The sequence below is a fragment of the Perognathus longimembris genome, chromosome 12, assembly GCF_023159225.1.
Source record: "Perognathus longimembris pacificus isolate PPM17 chromosome 12, ASM2315922v1, whole genome shotgun sequence".
NCBI lineage: Eukaryota > Metazoa > Chordata > Mammalia > Rodentia > Heteromyidae > Perognathus > Perognathus longimembris.
Genome location: NC_063172.1, coordinates 52,193,318 through 52,214,514, shown reverse-complemented (window position 1 = coordinate 52,214,514; position 21,197 = coordinate 52,193,318).

Sequence of the window (21,197 nt, the reverse complement as noted above, 5' to 3'; positions counted from 1 at the left end):
AAGCATTCTGGGCTTCTGCACGGCAAAGGACATAGCTCACAAGATAAACAGAAAGCCTACAGACTGGGAGAAGATCTTTACCGGCCATTCAACGGACAAAGGCCTCATATCTAAAATATATGCAGAACTAAAATATTACCTTCCTCCAAAACAAAACCGCAAAGAACCAATAGCCCCCTCATCAAGTGGGCTAAAGACTTACAAAGAGACTTCTCTGATGAGGAAATGAGAATGGCCAAAAGACATATGAAAAAGTGCTCTACATCACTTGCCATAAAAGAAATGCAAATCAAAACAACATTGAGATTCCATCTCACCCCAGTAAGAATGTCATATATCAAGAAAACTAACAATAACAATTGTTGGTGGGGATGTGGCCAAAAGGGAACCCTACTTCATTGTTGGTGGGAATGTAAACTGGTTCAGCCACTCTGGCAAGCAGTATGGAGATTCCTCAGAAGGCTAAATATAGAACTCCCCTATGACCCAGCAACCCCACTTTTGGGTATCTATCCAAAAGACCACAAACAAAATCACAGTAAAGCCACCAGCACAACAATGCTCATCGCAGCGCAATTTGTCATAGCTAGAATCTGGAAGCAACCCAGATGCCCCTCAGTAGACGAATGGATCAGGAAAATGTGGTACATATACACAATGGAATTTTATGCCTCTATCAGAAAGAATGACATTGCCCCATTTGTAAGGAAATGGAAGGACTTGGAAAAAATTATACTAAGTGAAGTGAGCCACACCCAAAGAAACATGGACTCTATGGTCTCCCTTATTGGGAAGAATTAGCACAGGTTTAGGCAAGTCATAGCAGAGCATCACAAGAGCCCAATAGCTAAAGCCTTATGAACACATAAGTTGATGCTAAGTGAAATGAACTCCATGTTATGGAAACGATTGTTATATCACAGTTGTAACTACTTTCAACGTCCCATCTGTATCTGTAGCTTCTATTATTGATGATGTTTTTGTATAACCTTCCTGTGGTTGTACCTACACTATCTCTGTAATCTTATCTGAGTATATTGGAAACCGTGTATACTGGTATTAGAAGTAGGAAATTGAAAGGGAATACCAAAATCAAGAGACACAGGGTAAAAAAAGACAAACAACTACAAAAGCAATACTTACAAAACTGTTTGGTATAAGTGAACTGAACACCTCATGGGGGGAAAGGGAAAGGGGGAGGAGGGAGGGGGAGGGGGGTATGAGGGACAAGGTAACAAACAGTACAAGAAATGTATCCAATGCCTAACGTATGAAACTGTAACCTCTCTATACATAAGTTTGAATATAAAAATTTGAAAAAAAGAAGCATTCTGACTATTAATATCAATTGTGTATTTGTGTGTGTGCACATGTACATAAGTGTGTATATTTGTGTGTATATGTACTTTTACCCATTTTTCTTAGTGAACTTCACTAGAGTAAATAAATGAACAAAAGAGGCAATATTTGGAAGAGTTTGAGTGCAGACCTAGAACTTACATCTCATGATTAAAAAATGCACTGATGCATTACTCTATCAAGAATATCCGTGATTTGATTATCAGAATATAAAAAAGATGAGAGAAATTTCTTTCCCTGAATTTATTGTTTTGTCTCCCAATAAGAAACAAGTTAAATAAAACCTATTCCAAAAACAAGCCTGAACTCTCATTTAATTACAATACCAAAATTATTCAGATAACCTGGAATAAATCTTTTCTCTAGGTTTACAACACTGAATTAAGCTAGAATTGAACTCTTGTCAGGTGTCCAAAATGACTCTGCCTACTTGTACAACATTGCGACTAAGAGCAACAGGAGGAGTCAAAAGTGTACTTTTATTTATCAGATTAGTTGATCACTAAAAAGTAAAGTGAAAAATAACCCGTACTCATGTCCTTGATAACCATCCATAGATTGACTGTTTCTTATCTGAGAAATAAGAATTGCTTAAATATTTGAAGACATGACTATACCAGTAAGTTTAAAATATAATTAGACATATATATACACATATGTATAAATATATGCATGTATATACAAAGATGTGTAACTTAAACTCTGCTTGTCACAAAAAGAAAAACTATAGAATGAAAATAAAAGTATTGGGCAGTGATTCCCATCAATATTTTGGAAAACATAGAAGAAACTGATTTGTGGAAGAGGGGCGGGAATATGGCTTAGAGGTAGATGCTTGCCTAGCATGCATGAAGCTCTGGGTTCGATTCCTCAGCACCACATAAACAGAAAAAGCCAGGAGTGACACTGTTGCTCCCAAGGTAGAATGCTAGCATTAAGCAAAAAGAAGCTCAGAGACAGTGCTCAGGCCTTGAGTCCAAGCCGTAGAACTGGCAAAAAAAAAAAAAAAAAAAAAAAAGAAGAAGACAGAAAGTGTTTTCTCCTTTCCTCTGTATTGTCCTTATTCCAACCTTTGAAATAATGACCAAGACCGTCTGAGATGAACCAAATTTCAAGATGTTACAAAATGGTGATATCTCCAAGGTCACAGGTCAAGATTCATCCAAAAAAGTAAAACTGTAGTGTGGAGTCAGCAGACATGGAACAATGCTATTGTGCCTTCTCCTGCTGAGCTCACCATTTCTGAGACAGTGTCTGTAGTTCACACTGACTTTGTAACACACACATGTCAATCCATGAAACGGTTTCCTATAATACATGGTATGTCTTTTCACTTCCATGTTGTTCCAGAGGAGTCTTGCTGCTGGTATATTTTTATGTCTCCCTAAGTTAAAATGTAATATGACATCTTGACATATTAAATAACTTAATATATACTCCATAATCTGTTTGCTAACATGAATCCTTTTCTAAAGAAAGCTGTGTCTCAACTGTGAATTTGCTTCCGAAACAGAACAATTTAAAATACATAAAATAGCCCTAGAAGTTTTAAAAGTATTTAAAGAATTTAGTATCATTAAATAATTGAACCAGAGTTGCTGCAATCATGATTATTATTAATGGTATTATTATCCTATTTTAACCAGAGGCATTATAATCCAACTCAAGTTCATGTTAAAGATTAGTCTCCGAAATCTCCAGAGATATGAAACAACTCAGGCAAAGTTCAAAGTCATTCAAGAGAAATATTCAGAGCTGAGATTGCATTTTTTGCTCTGATCCCAGCTCATATCTTAGAAGCTATCTCTTTTCTAGGTAAGCTGAAAAACTGCATAAAAAATTTTGTATCAGCATTGTACGTGACATGTTTAGACATGCAAAACTTTTAAAATCAAACCTCAGTGAAATGAGTATGAAACATGGTCTTGGCAGAGACAGAGTAGTAACTGGCAGTGAACAGCCATCTCTTATATTCACTACCCATACTTAGCTTGGGTGGTTTTCCCTAAATTCAGAGGTTTGCTACATTAATGCTAGGATTTTAGCAACCAGAGATCCTACAAAAACTGATTTGGAGTGTTTCATTTTACAATCTGTTTTCTGTTAGATCAAATTACAAGATGAATGAATAATGACTTTTCTTGCTTGTAATGACAATTTACTTGATCATCTAATGTGTTTCTCCATATCATAGGCTCTTTAAAAAAAAATCTTGGCACTCAGGGTAAAAAAGACAAATGACTACAAAAGCAATACTTGCAAAACTGTTTGGTGTAAATGAACTGAACAACTCATGAGGGGGGAAGGGAAAGGGGGAGGGGGAGGGGGGTATAAGAGACAAGGTAACAAACAGTACAAGAAATGTATCCAATGCCTGAGGTAAAATCTTGGCAGTGGAGCAGTGGCTCAAGTTATAGTATACTAGTCTTGAGCACATAAGCTCAGGGAGAGTTTTTAGGCACAAAATTCGAGACCCAGGACTGACAAAAAACAATTAGCTGGGTGCTGGTGGCTCATATCTGTAATCATATCCACTCAGGAGGCTCAGATCTGAGGATTCTTGTTTGAAACCAGCCCACGCAAGAAAGTTTGTGAGACTCTTATCTCCAATTAACCAGTAGAAAATAAGAAATAGATATATGGCTCAAAGTGGTAGAAAGCTAGCCTTGAGCAAATAAAAAGGTCATGATCAGTGCCATGCCCTGAGTTCAAGCCCCATGACTGGAAAAAAAGTAATCTGAAACAAAGGCTGTTGTCAGTGGCTCAGCTACTCAGGAGGCTGAGATCTGAGGATCATGCTGGTCCATGCATGAAAGTCCACAAGACTCTTACAACCAAAAGTAGAAGTGGAGGCATGGCTCAAGTGGTACAATTCCAGCCTTGCATGGAAAAAGTAAAAAAAAAAAATAATAACAATATAATTCAATAATATAATTCAATAATATATTATATAATATATAATAATAATATAATAATATATAATATAATATAATTCTCATTACATTTGTCACCCTCACTGAATTTACACAAGATTTCCTTACTTGATTACTAGTTCTGTTAAAGTTCTTGTGATACTATGTTTGTATTCATTTGTTGCTCAGGGGAAAGATCAGCAAGATTAATAATCTGACATGCTTCTTAGCTGACAGTATTTGAGTCTTATTTAAATTATAATGCACACTCGGTGTGAGAGCTGACAGTGTATACAGTGTATGCACAAATCTTTTTCCCAAAGTGAAAGAGAAGGGGCCAGGCCTTGCTGGTGCTGGGGAGACAGTGGAATGCAGACTGAGGTATAGAGGGAACCAGGTGCATGAGGGCAAATCCAGTCTCCATATTGCCACAAACAAAAATAAGTCAGTCAATAACTTTGAGTTATGGGGAATATGGGCAGGAAATTTGGAGAAATAAAAAATTATCAATTTCTTATATATCTAAATATTCTCTACATGATAAAATAAAATGTAGGCTTATTGGAAAGAAAATATTTTGAAGGAAAACCCCCTGATTAGCAAGAATTGTTTTAGGTGGACAAATAGAAATGATAGATTTAATGCTCATAAGGATTACTAAATTCTATTAACAGTACTGGAAAGGTTCAAAGGAAAAGTTCACAAAGATAAAAGAAGTATCAGCCAGGTACTGATGGCTCATGCCTGTAATCCCCGCTACTAAGGAGTCTCAGATCTAGGGATCATGGTTTGAAGTCAACAAGAGACTCTTATCTTCTATTACCAAGAAAGCAAAAAAGTAGACTTGTGACTCAAATAGTAGAGTGCCAGGCTTGAGGAACAAAACTTTGTGAGAGATCAAGGCCCTGAGCTCAAGCCCTAGAATCAATATTAAAAAGACAAATAAGAAGTGTCAGAGTCTAGTATAAGCATCTCATCGTCATTAATTTTCTGCACTTTGTGTCTTGTATATAAGGTTATTTGGCCAGGGGAAGGAAAATGAATCACAAAAACAGCAGGTCAAAGGACAAACTAATACAACAATTATACTTACTTAATAATAGGTTGGATATAAACCTTACAACTTGGGGAGCAGTGTAAGGTGGAGAAAATGAAGGATGGGGTAACATTGTCTAAAAACAAATGTAATCATTACCTTGCTTATATAACTATACCCCCATCACCTTTTCAATAAAGAAAATAATTAATAAAAAAGCATCTATATTAATGATTTAATATAACCACAAGCTTTCTTTCCTTACCGTAAATATCTTCTCTGACATTTACAAATGTCTTTCTAATTTCATTAAAAGTAACAGAGTCAATAGACAAAAATATTTTTAAAGAAATAGTTCTGTTTATTTTCCTGTGATTGCTATTGTCCGTGCCCTACACCTACTAGCATCTTCTACTTGTCTTTACAAACTTAATTTTGATCTGACATAGCTCATTTCTTTGGGTGACACATAGTCCTGTCACTTTTCTGGTTAGGGTGCTGAGCAAGTTAATCCATGTTGGTAAAATGTTTTGGAGACTTGAAAGTGCATTAACTGCAATGCAAATCATTACCATCCCCAAAGTGAACAAACTTATGTATTAAGTAATGACTTAATGAATAGCCACAGGCATTTATGATGCTTCTTGGTATAGGGTCAACCCATGAGACGTCAACACTCACAGTTTTTATATTCTCCTTGGAAAACTAACAACTGTCAAATTTTCCGTGAAAATACATATAAATTCTTTAGACAACACCCTTTGTGTTCCATGTGCTATGTAGTAGAGGTCCAAGCAGATAATATGATATGATATAGATCAAATATTAAATATTCAGAAACTCAGACTTTAAGTTGTTTACATCCTAGGCTTTCTTAACTGTGCTTTCTGATTGCATACACAATTTTTATTTACTTTCTAATTTTATTACAGTCTACCCTTCCCCATTAGTTGAGCCCTATCTGATGTCCTATTTGTCTATTCTCTTTCCCAAAATTCCAAGTGCATGGACTTTATTATAATTGTCACATAAGCTGTTAACTTACTAGTAACTTTTTTACTCAGGGCAGATGCCTTGAATTGAACATGGACCAACTACCACTGACCTTATTTTTCACAGTATGCAGAACTGATTTCAGGCACAGATCTGGGTTCATGTGCAGAGCTTCTTCTTAAGCACACTCTATTCATACAATTCCAGCATCCGTGACAAGTAGAATATCCAACTGAGTTAAGACTCAGGGGCAGTCAGGGTTCTTCATGCATATAGATGGTGTGATCATAATTGGATAGTGTGGCTGTGTTTCCCAGTGCTAGGATTCCTTCCTTTTATATGTTCAAGCCAAGGGTATGTCTATCACTCCTGGGTCTGGTATCTTCAATAAGTTCATGTCCAAAGTTTCTGATATGATTTTTTATATTTGGTGACAGAAATATTTATTAGCATAAAGAAAGTCTTCTTGGACCAATAGCCCCCTCATCAAGTGGGCTAAAGACTTACAAAGAAACTTCTCTGATGAGGAAATGAGAATGGCCAATAGACATATGAAAAAATGCTCTACATCACTGGCCATAAAGGAAATGCAAATCAAAACAACATTGAGATTCCATCTCACCCCAGTAAGAATGTCATATATCAAGAAAACTAACAATAACAATTGTTGGAGGGGATGTGGCCAAAAGGGAACCCTACTTCATTGTTGGTGGGAATGTAAACTGGTTCAGCCACTCTGGCAAGCAGTATGGAGATTCCTCAGAAGGCTCAATATAGAACTCCCCTATGACCCAGCAGCCCCACTGTTGGGTATCTATCCAAAAGCCCACAAACAAAATCACAGTAATGCCACCAGCACAACAATGTTCATCGCAGCACAATTTGTCATAGCGAGAAGCTGGAACCAACCCAGATGCCCCTCCGTAGATGAATGGATCAGGAAAATGTGGTACATTTACACAATGGAATTTTATGCCTCTATCAGAAAGAATGACATTGTTCCATTTGTAAGGAAATGGAAGGACTTGGAAATAGTTATACTAAGTGAAGTGAGCCAGACCCAAAGAAATATGGACTCTATGGCCTCCCTTATTGGGAATAATTAGTACAGGTTTAGGCAAGCCATAGCAGAGCATCACAAGACCCAATAGCTATACCCTTAGAAACACATAAGATGATGCTAAATGAAATGAACTCCATGATATGGAAACAAGTGATATATCACAGTTATAACTACTTTAAACGTCTTATGAGTATGTGTAGTTTCTATTATTGATGATGTTTTGTATCACCTTCCTATATTTGCACCTACACTATCTCTGTAATCTTATCTGAGTATATTGGAAACCGTGTTTACTGGTATTTGAAGCAGGAAATTCAAAGGGAATACCAAATTCGAGAGACACAGGGTAAAAAAAGAGAAATAACTACAAAAGCAATACTTGCAAAACTGTTTGGTGTAAGTGAACTGAACAACTGGGAGGGGGGAGGGAAAGGGGGGGAGAGAGGGGGGCATGAGGGACAAGGCAACAAACAGAACAAGAAATGTATCCAATGCCCAACGTATGATACTGTAACCTCTCTGTACGTCAGTTTGATAATAAAAATTTGAGAAAAAAAAAAAAAGAATAAACGTAATATAAAAATAAAAAAAAAATAAAAAAAAAGAGAAAAAAAAAAAAAAAAAGAAAGTCTTCTTGGCTTATGCCTAATGGTGTGCTCACAGATCGCAGTTGTTATTTACATAAACAATTTGTAAAGTCATTCCTGTTTTGAAACTTACATTAAAAGTGGAATGTCTGAGATAAAAAATTATTGCTTTAAAAATGCAACGAGTCAAAATGGATGAGGAAAGCAAATCATTGTCCTGAAATGTGTCAGCTGCAACCTAAGTATAGGAACCATGGGCTCAATCTGTTCCTAGCAAAGCAAATTTTAAACCACAGTTTGAGAGACAGCCAATAAACAGGTTCCAATAAACAGGAACTAGCCAATCAAAAGTAGCCTAACCTCACATCTTCTAAGTGCTGCTGTACTCATTTGGCTGGCTAGCAGTCCCCTGTTTTCCTCTTGATTGTCATCATAAACCTATTTTTTTTGTTTTGATAATTGTTTATACCAGCCAAATATCCATTACAACTTACAACAGCTTTAGCCCATAAAAATCCTGTAACCTCTCTGTTATTGTAAATATAATGTATAATCTGAGAGCTATTTTTAGGATTTAAGATTGGAGCTATTTTTCATTTGGCTCACAAGCTATATTTTGCAAAATTATTCATACTTAGTGGAATATAGAGGTCAGATCTGGCCAGCGAAAGAGGGCAGAAGCTGACTCCATCTTCACTATCTCCCCAGCCCCCTCTGCTCAGAGGCCGGGGAAGATTCCTCTCCCCGTAAACAATAGTGCCCCTCCACCCCCAAATCCTCAGGCCAGTTCTTGATGGGCATGCCTGGATTCCTACAGGAAGGGAAGCCCCATCCCCAGGTAATGGGAGTTCCTAAACCCCAAGAGACAGGGGTGGGCACATGGCCTATAGGTTACTGAACCTGTCTGTCAAGTACTTGGAACTGGGAGCTTCCTGTGACCATGCCCCCTGACCTCACCCTATTTAGGTGCAGGCCAGTTCAGGTGCCATTACGCCATGCCACATGTTCAAATCTTGTGTCTGTCGTCCCCATGGCATCCCAATTCAGCTCACCATTGGAGCTGAATTGATTTGTTGGTACTTGGAAATCCTCCGGAAGTAAGTCTCTGTGCCACTGTCCTGTTTGTGTTATATGTTTTTCTGAAATCTGGGACCGGTCCATCCAGAACTTCCCCAATAAATTCATCTTTTTATTTGAGACTGTCTCTGAGTAGTGGACTCTTGAAGGGATGGGGGATTCCACCCCCCTCGGACACCATTACACTTAGCAAGCTTATGCTAGCACAGAACTGATATAGCTTGTGAATTTTGTTGTTGTTGTTGTTCATCAATAATTTTGACATTATGGAAAGACCCAAATATGTCAGGCTACTTCTAGCAAAGTTCACTCACAGCACTGTCTTCATGATAGATTTTTCAAAACACAATTTCTTAATTTTCATTGAATTTACTGAGTCCTTTTTAGTCTGATAAGAGCAGGGGAGTTAAAATATTTATGGTTCTTTTATGAGCTATATAGTTTTACCATTTACAGGTCTGTGGTCTATCTTCATCTTTAACCAGTTATTAATTAACTAAAAGAAAAGAATACGATTGGATCCATGGTTTTTCACATGGAAAAAGAACTTTTCCCATGTCTGTCCTGGGGAAGCCAGTCTTTCCTCTTTCCAGGTGGGTATTTACAATATAGGAAAGAGATACTGAATGAGTGAATTAGAACAAAGGAACACAGTCAGTTAAGAGAAGAGTTTGTTACATACTGCTTTCTGGGAGAATAATCAAAGATGATAAAGGGTTTTTCCTCAGACAGCTCTGTGGCTATTGGGTTAAGTACAAAAAAGAAATTACTAGAGGACTAGGTGTGGCAGGGGCCCAGAGCAGAGCTAAGAAGACAACAGTTAGAGCAAATTAATGCATTTGGTAGTTTTAAATAGGACAATGTTTCAAATAGCATTCTGCCAGGCAAGTTTAACAATGCATGTGACTGTTATGTAAAATAAGAACAAAAGACTTTGTATTGGAAAAAAAGAATGTTGATGTGGCAACACAGGTTTCATACACAATAATCTTACCAAAACTTTTACTATTTAAAACTACTAAATGAGGGCTGGGAATATGGCCTAGTGGCAAGAGTGCTCGCCTCAGATACATGAAGCCCTGGGTTCGATTCCTCAGCACCACATATATAGAAAATGGCCAGAAGGGGTGCTGTGGCTCAAGTGGCAGAGTGCTAGCCTTGAGCAAAAAACAAGAAGCCAGAAACAGTGCTCAGGCCCTGGACTGGCAAAAAAAAAAAATCTACTAAATGAGAAATAATAACATTAATAATGATGATAGTAATGGCCTTCTAACGTATAGATTATGTAAAGATTTATGAATATCTTCAATCCAGCCTTAAGTGAGTCACTAAACAGTTCCTAAAATAATAGATCTTTACCTCAACAGTACCAGTATACTTCGTTAAAGAGCTCAAGTGGAATTTGGTAAACCTCTCCCCGCTTGACACTGTACACAACTTTTGCCCCTTAGGAGAGAATGCAGTCAAGAATCCAATGCACATCCTGTAAAAATAAGAAGCATGAAGGAAAGAATGGATAAAGGAGTGATGAGTGAGTATGTCTAAAGTGGGTGACCTGGATCAAAATATACTGTATTTATAAACTTCTTTGTTAAATGGCAACTCCTTTGTACAACTGATTAAACATAATAAAAATCAATCACGAAATGAATAGGACATTAAGTTTGCACAGTTTCTAACACAAAGCTCTGATGTTCTGTAATTAGTGGCCATTTTGTTCTAACTGTGTCATAATAGAATAACCCTTAAATTATGCATCGGCTATGAAATGCATTGAAGGGTATATATCCAATAACTCATGTTGTCATGGTAGCAGGGCAGGCTCATAACATTGTTGAGAAATCAAAGCAGGTTTTGAGGTTATAAAGATGCAAGAATGCAACTCAACTGCCTGGAGATACCCAGAAGTCAGGTGAAGTCAGCAAATATAATTCCAATCATAAATTTTGGATTCCTAAGAGTTTGCTTAGAGATTTCATTTAATGAGAACAACACTGTCTTTGATTTTCCTTCCAATTAGTAAGTATTAAATCTGAAAACATATATTAATCAAACCTATGGCATATTGATGAAAATATTTCATAACTCTATAAATTTAGCTATCTGTTTATAAACTATCTCCAGAAACCCCCTGTCTACTTAAGAAAAGAATTTCTATCATTTATTTGGCTACTTTTCAGGGCTCAGACAACATCCTGCGGTGACAGTTACTTGTTAACTACTTAAAATGAGTCACTAAAATATGATTGCTAGTATGTAGTATTTGATTTAAAATAATTCATCCAGGCACCAGTGGCTCATGGTTATACTCAGAGCTAATAAGGAGGATGAGATCTAATGATCAAAATTTGAACCCAGCCTGGGCAGACAAATTAACCACAAAAGATGTAAATGGAACTGTGGTTCAAGCGGTAAAGAATCAGCTTTAAGCAAAAAAGCTAAGGGACAGCACCAGACTCTGAGTTCAGTGCTAGTGCCAGCACCAAAAAAAGAAAGCCAAATGAACTTGTATATATAAACATAAAAGTACTTAAAAGTTTACTATGAAACCAACATTGAATGGTCAAATGAGAAAATGTCATTTAAGTTAGAATGTCTCTTTTAAGTTCTAGCACACTTCATATTAAATTTTATTCTTTTTATATAATCATGAAATCCAGAAATAATGTTTTTGTAAAAATGTTAATTGGGGGCTGGGGATATAGCCTAGTGGCAAGAGTGCCTGCCTCGGATACACGAGACCCTAGGTTCGATTCCCCAGCACCACATATACAGAAAACGGCCAGAAGCGGCGCTGTGGCTCAAGTGGCAGAGTGCTAGCCTTGAGCGGGAAGAAGCCAGGGACAGTGCTCAGACCCTGAGTCCAAGGCCCAGGACTGGCCAAAAAAAAAAAAAAAAAAAAATGTTAATTGGCCTTGAATACTGACTGAATGGCAGTTTAAACAGAAAGATGGAGTTTACCTGAGAGATTCAGAATGTGGTCTAGTACTTTTTTTTTATTTAATTTTATTGTCAAGGTGAGGCACAGGGGTTACAGTTATATATGTTGTGAAACTTGTTAACCTCTCCCTCATCTTTCTCCTATGTTCCCTCCCACTCGATCCCCTCCACTAAGTTGTACAGTTAATCTCCAACATAGGGTCTTGTGAGTACCACTGTTGCATTGGTTTGCCCTTTATTCTCTGTGTCACTATTTTGATGCTTCCTTTCCCTTCCTTAATTCAGATAAATGTATATATAATACCCAGGAAAATGCATTGAATCCAGTGACAACAGTGGTTAAACTATAGGGAAGAAAAAGGAATAATTTAACATAATACATTCAAAATAAGAAAAATAATCAACCACTTGTTTCCATATCTTGGAGTTCATTTCACTTACATGATCATATGTGATCATATGTACATAGCTATGGAGCTATTGTGATCCTCTGCTAGGACTATCCTAGACATATACTAATTATTACCAATGAGAGAAACCATGGAATCTATGTTACTTTAGGTCTGTCTCACTTCACTTAATATGATTTTTTTAAGTCTTTCCATTTCATTATAAATGGGACAATGTCATTTTTTTCTGATGGAAGCATAGAATTCCATTGTGTATGTAATTCCACATTTTCTTGATCCATTCATCTACTGAGGGGCATCTAGGTTGGTTCCATATTTTAGCTATGGTAAACAATGCTGCAATGAACATGGTTGTGCTGGTAGCTTTAGCATGGCCTTGCTTGTGATTCTTTGGGTAAATGCCCAGATGTGGAGTTAGTAGATCATAGAGGAGCTCTATGTTTAATCTTTTGAGGAACATCTATACTGCTTTCCAGAGTTGTTAAGCAAGTTTACACTCCCACTAGCAGTGAGGTAGCATTCCCTTTTGACCACATCCCTGCCAGCATCTGTTACTAGTTTTCATGATGATGGCCATTTTAACTGGGATGAGGTGGAATCTCAAAGTAATTTTGATTTGCATTCTTTTTATTGCCAGAGACATTGAGCATTTCTTCATGTGTCTATTTGGCCATTCCTATCTCTTCTTCAGAGAAGTCTCTGTTTATGTCATTAGCCCTCTTTTTAATGGGGCGGTTGTTTCTTTGAGGGTTTTGGTCGGGGGACTTAATTTTTTTAGTTCTAAGTGCATTTTAGATATGAGGCCCTTGTCTGTTGTATGGCTAGTGAAGATCTTCTTTCAACCTGTGGGATTTCTATTTATCTTGCAAGGCATGTCCTTTGCCATAAAGAAGCTCTGAAGTTTAATGCAATCCCATTTTTCTAACTGTTCTCTCCACTCACTTTCAATATAGTATTAGAATTCCTAGCTAGAGCAATAAGGCAAGATGCAAATTTTAAGGAGATCCAAATAAGGACATTGGAAGAAAAACTCTCTCTTCGTGGATGACATGATCCTATATTTAAAGAAACTCATAGACTCTACTTGAGCTGGTCGAAATTTTGGCAAAGTAGCAGGGCATAAAATTAACCCTCAAAAATAAGTGGTTTTTCTGTATGAGAAAAGCGAGGCTGAAATCAGGAAAGCAACTCCTTGTGCAATAGCCTCTAATAAAATAAAATGCCCAGGAATAAATTTAACAAAAGAAGTGAAAGATCTCTATTATGAAATCTTTAAAAACCTGATAAAGGAAATTAAAGCAGAACTAAGGAAGTGGGAAAAAACTCCTGTGCTCCTGGATTGGGAAGATTAACATCATGAAAATGGCAATAACTGCCAAAGGCTATCTACAAATTCAATGCAATACCCATAAGTATCTCAACATCATTCTTTAATGAAATAGAGAAAGCATTCAAAAATTTCATATGGATCAATAAAAGACCCTGAATAAGATAAACAATCCTTAGCAGGAAGAACAGTGCTAGAAGAATATCAATAGCAAATTTTAAACTCTATTACAAAACTATAATTAAAAAACAGCTTGCTACTGGAACAAGAACAGTCCTGAGGACCAATGAAAAAGAACTGAAGACCCAGAAATGAACCTGCAGACCTATGGCCACCTAATCTTTGATAAAGGAGGCAAAGAAAATGGGATGGAAGAAAGACAGCCTTTAAAACAAATGGTGTTGGCGGAGTTGGTTAAACACCTATAGAAAACTAAAGTTAGATCTTTATATATCACCTGCACTAGAATCACTTCCAAAAGGATCAAACACCTAGAGGTAAAAGCAGATACTCTGAAAACATTACAAGAAGCAATAGGATAAGCAATAGGGCTCCTTGGTACAGGTCAAAACTTTCTCAATAAAGACCCAGAAAAATAATCAAGGCAGTTTATGACAAACCAACAGCAAGCATAACTCTAAATGGTGAAAAACTAAAGCCATTCCCTTTAAAATCAGGAACAAGACAGGGATGTCCACTCTCTACCCTGCTCTTCAACATAGTACTAGAATTCCTAGCCAGAGCAATCAGGCAAGAAGAAAATATAAGGGGGATCCAAATAGGAAAAGAGGAAGTTAAACTTTCTCTCTTCGCAGATGACATGATCCTATACCTAAAGAACCCCATAGACTCTACCCCCAAGCTCCTAGAGCTGATCCAAAACTTTGGCAAAGTTGCAGGATATAAAATAAGCCCTCAAAAATCAACGGCCTTTCTCTATGCCAACGACCCAAAGACTGAGGCTGAAATCAGGAAAGCAACTCCTTTTGCAATAGCCCCCACAAACATAAAATACCTAGGAATAACCTTAACCAAAGAAGTGAAAGACCTCTTTGAGGAGAACTTTAAAAGCTTGAAAAATCAAATTATGTCAGAACTAAGGAAATGGAAAAACCTCCCGTGCTCCTGGATTGGGAGGATTAATATAATCAAAATGGCAATATTGCCAAAGGCTTTCTACAAATTCAATGCAATACCCATTAATATCCCAACACCATTTTTTAATGAAATAGAGGAAGCAATCCAGAAATTCATATGGAACTATAAAAGACCTAGAATAGCAAAAACAATCCTAAGCAGAAAGAACAGTGCTGGAGGAATTACAATACCCAACTTCAAGCTGTATTATAAAGCTATAGTAATAAAAACAGCTTGGTATTGGCACCAGAACAGGCCTGAAGACCAATGGAACAGAATTGAAGACCCAGAAATGAACCCACAGAACTACGCCTACTTAATCTTTGATAAAGGAGCTAAAACAATAGTTTGGAAGAAAGACATCCTCTTTAACAAATGGTGCTGGCAAAACTGGCTCAACACATGCAACAAACAAAAACTAGATCCTTATATATCACCCTGCAACAAAATCAATTCCAAATGGAATAAAGACTTTGAAATCAAAACAGACACCCTGAAAACACTAAAGGAAAAAGTAGGAAAAACACTTGGGCTCCTTGGCGCAGGACGGAACTTCCTTAACAATGACCCAGAAAGGCTACAAATCAAAGAAAGGTTGGAAAAATGGGACTGCATCAAACTGCAGAGCTTCTGCATGGCAAAGGACATAGCTCGCAAGATAAACAGAAAGCCCACAGACTGGGAGAAGATCTTTACCGGCCATTCAATGGACAAAGGCCTCATCTCTAAAATATATGCACAACTAAAAAAATTACCCTTTTCCAAAACAAAACCACAAAGAACCAATAGCCCCCTCATCAAATGGGCTAAAGACTTACAAAGAGACTTCTCTGATGAGGAAATGAGAATGGCCAAAAGACATATGAAAAAGTGCTCTACATCACTGGCCATAAAAGAAATGCAAATCAAAACAACATTGAGATTCCATCTCACCCCAGTAAGAATGTCATATATCAAGAAAACTAACAATAACAATTGTTGGAGGGGATGTGGCCAAAAGGGAACCCTACTTCATTGTTGGTGGAAATGTAAACTGGTTCAGCCACTCTGGCAAGCAGTATGGAGATTCCTCAGAAGGCTAAATATAGAACTCCCCTATGACCCAGCAGCCCCACTTTTGGGTATTTATCCAAAAGACCACAAACAAAATCACAGTAATGCCACCAGCACAACAATGTTCATCACAGCACAATTTGTCATAGCTAGAATCTGGAAGCAACCCAGATGCCCCTCAGTAGACGAATGGATCAGGAAAATGTTGTACATAAACACAATGGAATTTTATGCCTCTATCAGAAACAATGACATTGCCCCATTTGTAAGGAAATGGAAGGACTTGGAAAAAATTATACTAAGTGAAGTGAGCCAGACCCAAAGAAACATGGACTCTATGGTCTCCCTTATTGGGAATAATTAGTACAGGTTTAGGCAAGTCATAGCAGAGCATCACAAGAGCCCAATAGCTAAAGCCTTATGAACACATAAGATGATGCTAAGTGAAATGAACTCCATGTTATGGAAACTATTGTTATATCACAGTTGTAACTACTTACAACGTCCCATGTGTATCTGTAGCTTCTATTATTGATGATGTTCTTGTATCACCTTCCAGTGGTTGTACCTACCTATCTCTGTAATCTTATCTGAGTATATTGGAAACCGTGTATACTGGTATTAGAAGTAGGAAATTGAAAGGGAATACCAAAATTGAGAGACACAGGGTAAAAAAAGACAAACAACTACAAAAGCAATACTTGCAAAACTGTTTGGTAAAAGTGAACTGAACACCTCATGGGGGGAAAGGGAAAGGGGGAGGAGGGAGGGGCGTATAAGGCACAAGGTAATAAACAGTAGAAGAAATGTATCCAATGCCTAACGTATAAAACTGTAACCTCTCTGTACATCAGTTTGATTATAAAAATTTGAAGAAAAAAAAAGACCCAGAAACAAAACAAACCATAGTATTTTTTCTTTAACTTGAAAAAATTTATTTTTAATATGTATATCACTTTCTGTATTTCATCTATTTAGCTGTCATCTATCCATAGTTTATAGGATGTCTCACAATGTAATTCTAGCTACTCATGCGGGTAACATCTAGAGGAACGATATTTGAACCAAGTCCAAGAAAAAAAGTCCAAGTGAGACTCCATCTCTAACCTGAAAAATGTGACACCAGAGCCATGCCTAAGGTGGTAGATCATCATCCCTGAGAAATCATTCTGAGTAAGAATTTGAGGATCTGAGTTCTAGTCCTTCAGCTAGCAAAATAAAAAGAAATCAGTGACAGTAAAAAAAAATAGTCTTGGATAAAGGCAGAGAAACTTCATCACTATTTGACCTTCCTTGAAATAAATCTTAAAAATAATGATGTAAAGCATTAAAAAGTGACTTAAGCTGTTTGAAGATCAAGACCTCAGTAAAGGTGATTTTACAAGTTGCTATAAAGGTTGGTGCTTCAATGTTGGTGAGCAGCTGAACTTTGGTTGTCTTTATATTTTAATAGACTAATGTATTGTAAATGTATCATTTAATGTATTGTTTAAAGTTGGTATTATTGTTAAAGTATAATTTTACTGGCAACATGTCTACATATTTTAGGATACCAATGTATCTACAAGTAGTTATTAATTTATATTTTGAATGCATCATGTTTAAAGATGTAAGCTTGTGACATCAATAACTGAAATAGCTTAGGGATACTTCTTTAGGGTCAGACTTTTGCATGTAATTATAGTTAAATTGGTAAAAAAAAATCCAATTAATGTTTACTTTAGGTCACTAAATGTAACTCAGTGATGACTACAAAGAAAATAACTACAGAATTCACACAAAAAAATGAGAATGCATTTACATTTCATTGCAAAAGTATCTACTAAGCACAAATCACAAATATAGAAAATTATGTAAAAATAGAAAAGGCAGCATAATTTTCTTACTTATTTATATGTAATAAGATTTAATTCTCCCAACCAAAGAGAGAGAGAGAGAGAGAGAGATCAGAGAGCAGGATGAATTTCAAAGATAAGTAAACCTGCTGCAAAAGTCTGTAAACTCAGATAAACATGGGAGATGGAAATAGATGGATCACATCTGAGCCCAGCACACATACAAAAATACAAGACAACATCTGAAAAACACCTAAAGGGGTGAAGGATGTGGCTCAAATGGTGCAATGCCTGCTCTACCACTAATATTCAGGCACCACCCCTCTGGGTTCAATTCGAAAAGCACAAGAACAAACAAGCAACCAAGAAATTACTGTCATTGAGTGAGGGGTTCCCTCACTCACCATTCAAAATTATAGTACCTTGTGATTCATATGTAAACAGAGTTTCAGTGCTTCTGACAAACAAAAGTGTCTCATGAGGTGGAAATTTTATCAAGGATTTTAAAATAAAGGAACAAATCAGAGAGGTGAAAAAGAGAGGAATACTTTCTGCTCCACATGTAGGAAATGAGACTTTAAGATCCAAAATGGCAGCTTTTATCTGCTGCCTTTGTTCTTTCTGAAATGGGAAATATGTGAGATCATGTCACCTAGCATTCTCCCAACAGAAAATGGTTCGGTGTAGTCAAAATATATGCTGTGCATTATTTTAAATTACGGAGATATATCTAAGCCTATGTAAAATATAAGGATTAATAGGTGTATTTTAGAACTTCTTTTATTTTTCTGTCTCTATCAGCTCATGAAGAATTAGCAGCTTTAATCCTTTTCAAATGAGAGGACAGATGAACCCAGTCCCTCTACATTTCTCTGTCCTTTATGTAATCTAATGTTTGAAAGACAGTTGCTGTGCATTTTCATTTTTTATTTCATGGTTCCAATGTCTGAGTTAAGCCATTTTTATACCTGTTAAAAACAATACAGTTTTTCTGTATAGAAAGAAGGAAGCAATGAAAAAGGGAAGAAAAGGGATAAATGAAAGAGAAGTAGGTGGTAGGAAAAGAGGAGGGAGGGAGGAGCAAAGGATAAATGGAAGGCAGGGGACAGAGAGGTCAGGAAGGAAAGAATGAGTGTGCTGAACTGACTGGTAAAAGTTCTCTAGAGAGTAATGCCTGAAAACAGAAATAAGGTATGGGAAGCCTTCAGGCAGATTTCATGAGTATGTATCAAAATCCCTTCTGCTTCTGGTGTCTGGTCTTAAGAGTATTTCTTAAGAACAATCTTAACTTTTTCATTTAGCTAACATTGTCTAGCTTGGATGCACTTTGTCAATGACCTGGCCAGACATTGGGGAAGATGAAAGAACAGATTCCAAAATGCAAATAGAAAACTGCAACAAAAGAGTTAATATGATTTGAATTAAATATCTATTAGTTATCTCATCATGTCAAACAGTCAATTGGAGTTCCTTTCAATCCTGAGGTGCTTGTGTAGTTTCCCAATCATCAAGAAAACAAAGGAGGGCTGGGAATATGGCCTAGTGGCAAGAGTGCTTGCCTCCTGTACATGAAGCCCTGGGTTCAATTCCCCAGCACCACATATATAGAAAATGGCCAGAAGTGGCACTGTGGCTCAAGTGGCAGAGTGCTAGCCTTGAACAAAAAGAAGCACCAGGACTGGCAAAAACAAAAACAACAACAACAACAAAAAAAGAAAACAAAGGACACCATAATTAATAAGCCAAGTTATAGGAGTCATCAAAGGTCAGTGGCTGTATGAGAGCATAGACTTCCTGAGTCATGCAGAATCAAGAAAGCTCAGAGTTTGTCTTTTAAAGGCAAAAACCTCATCCTTTTTGAGATGAAGGACAAAGGGTGGGTATAGAATTTTTTTTGCCAGTCCTGGGGCTTGAACTCAGGGCCTGAGCACTGTCCTTGTCTTCTTTTTGTTCACGGTTAGCACTCTACCACTTGAGCCACACAGCTACTTCTGGCTTTTTCTGTTTATGTGGTGCTGAGGATCAAACCCAGGGCTTCATGCATGCAAGGCAAGCACTCTACCACTATGCCATATTCCCAGCCTCTATATAATGTTTTTAAAGCATGGTTTACCTAGAACTTACTAAGAGCCAAAATTATACCTGACAAACTTGTAAGAATCATCTGTCTCCATATGGGCCCACCTGTAATTGCTAGAGAAGACCAATAAACACAAACTGAAATAGCAACTAAAGAATCATATTTTTAAATTTTAATTTAATATAATACATTAATTGAAACCATTGTTACTAAGTCAAATCTTTGTGATTATAATGAAGATTGCAGGGAAAGAAGTTCTGGATACAAGGCAGCTCACATCCTTGAGAAGCAGACATTACATAACATAAAGGCCTTAATATCATTATTTAAGTGAACTTTGGTAGTCCTATTCACCTCCCTCCCCCCTTTTTGTTACTTTAAATATATTTAGGACAATTATTACTTTTTCCATTTTTATTTAGGAATCCATTTTTTCCAAGACTTTTTACTAACCCTTCCTTTAGCATTTTACATTTTTAGCTTTTATTTGTATTTGAATAACCCTTTAAAACATTTTTATAGCCTTCTTTTTAAAGCTGCCATTTACTTTTCTTTCTGCAGTCAGATAAGTTTTCTTAGAAAATGACATTTATTTTCTACATGTAAGAATTACACACAGATCAGCATTTCACATCTGCACTGCACCAAGAATCCTGACTTAACAAACTTAAAGAAACTTGCTTTATCTAAAATGAATCTAATTGCAAAGCAGCATTGAAACCAAATCATATCACATATTAACCATTTTAACCCTCCTTTAAAGGTTTTTCTATTTTTATACATCCCAAGAGGCCGTTTTAGAAATACTAATTACATCACCCACAATACCATTAGGTTTGTAGGGTCAGTTTGCATGGAAAAGAAAGAGACAGAAGCAAAGAGGGGCCACACGCCCATCCTATGAGATTGGCATAAACCCATGTGACTATTTAGGGTTAGAGACTGTCTTTGTGCCAGATCACCCCCTCATCAATCAAGGGTTGGGTGTACTGAACCTTTGCCAAATAAACCTTTACACCTCAAAGATAGGCTTCCACTGGGCCATTTAATTTTTTTGTAGTCCTTTCTCTTTATTTTTGACTGAGATTAAAAACCAAAGCATGTTTTAGCCAGAACGTGCAAGAACTTTAAAATTGATACACAAATCTTTCTATTCAATTTTCTGATATTTAGCCGCAAATTTTAACAGGGGGGGGGGGAATAAATCCTAAATCCCCCGAAGATTTACATTATAGTTAAGCCAGATAACTTTTTTATCAGTATTTTGAATTTCTTTCTTTATGGTCAAAGTTAAGTACAGAGAGGTTACAGTTTCATATGTAAGGCAGTGAGTACATTTCTTTTTTTAATTTTTATTGTCAAATTAATGTACAGAGACATTACAGTTT